This window comes from Chiloscyllium plagiosum, chromosome 22 (genome assembly GCF_004010195.1).
Source record: "Chiloscyllium plagiosum isolate BGI_BamShark_2017 chromosome 22, ASM401019v2, whole genome shotgun sequence".
NCBI lineage: Eukaryota > Metazoa > Chordata > Chondrichthyes > Orectolobiformes > Hemiscylliidae > Chiloscyllium > Chiloscyllium plagiosum.
The window spans coordinates 53,029,762-53,031,305 of record NC_057731.1 but is presented as its reverse complement, the minus strand read 5'-3'; positions in this window follow the sequence as shown (position 1 = coordinate 53,031,305).

Here is a 1,544-nt window from a genome sequence, read left to right as displayed (position 1 = left end):
GAGTGGGGCGGAGTGGGGGAGGAGTGGGGAGGTGGGGGAGAGGAGTGGGGGAGGTGGGGAGTGGGGGAGGGGCGGAGGGGTATGGGTGGGGAGTGTTTGTAGGCACCATGTGTTTGGAAGGTGCTGACTGAGGAGCCCTGGTGAGTTGCTGACTGCATCATGTATTTGCTGCTAATTCTCAATGACCTGAATGGTCTACTCATTTCCCTGTCGTTTGACATTGCAACTGAAGGATGGCACATCTGTTAGTACAGCACAGGTACCGTGGGTCAAATGGCCTCCTCTGAGCTGCATCACTCTATGTTTATCTGACATTAATTCATGAAAATGTTTTAAAAATTAATCTGTGGTATGTGTGCATTGCTGGCTGGAGCAACATTCATTGCCCGTCCCTAGTTGCCCCTTGAGAAGGTGGGGGTGAGCTGCCTTCTTGAACCGCTGCAGTCCGTGTGCTGTAGGTTGACCCACAATGTCCTTAGGGAGGGAATTCCAGGATTCTGACCCAGTGACAGTGAAGGAACGGCGATATATTTCCAAGTCAAGATGGTGAGTGACTTAGAGGGGAACTTGCAGGGGGTGGTGTTCCCATGTATCTGTTGCCCTTGTCCTTCTAGATGGAAGTGGTCGTGGGTTTGGTAGGTTTGATCAGAATCTGGATCAGTGGTGCTGGAAGAGCACAGCAATTCAGGCAGCATCTGATGAGCAGCAAAATCGACGTTTCGGGCAAAAGTCCTTCATCAGGAATAATTCCTGATGAAGGGCTTTTGCCCGAAACGTCGATTTTGCTGCTCGTCAGATGCTGCCTGAACTGCTGTGCTCTTCCAGCACCACTGATCCAGAATCTGGTTTCCAGCATCTGCAGTCATTGTTTTTACCAGGTTTGATCAGAAGTCTAGTGTACAATTCTCGTGAGTAAAGCCACTGTATTAATAAAATCTTTTGGGCTGGCTCACAGCTATCACCTGTGAATCTGCAGCAGGTTGGTTCCCCTACTGAGTGACTTGCTTGGCAACTCAGTCTATATTTTGCTGTCGATCCTATTCCAATACCTCACTGTGGGTGGGGGAGAGGGGGAGGGGGAGGAGGAGGAGCTGTTTCCATTGATGTCAACGTTTCAGCTCCTCTCTATTTTACTCAGCCTCTTACTGAACTGCCTGGTCTGTTAGAAATGTCGGCTCAGATTTGCACTCACACTAAGTGCAGTTCTCGAAATGCAATGTTCTCACAAAGCAGCCATCTCAACAAGGTGAAAGCACCAAGAAGCTGAAAATGTGTTGCTGGAAAAGCGCAGCAGGTCAGGCAGCATCCAAGGAACAGGAGAATCGACGTTTCGGACATGAGCCCTTCTTCAGGAATGAGGAAAGTGTGCCCAGCAGGCTAAGATAAAAGGTAGGGAGGAGGGACTTGGGAGAGGGGCGTTGGAAATGTGATAGGTGGAAGGAATTCAAGGTGAGGGTGATAGGCCGGAGTGGGGGTGGGGGCGGAGAGGTCAGGAAGAAGATCACAGGTTAGGAAGGCAGTGCTGAGTTCGAGGGATTTGACTG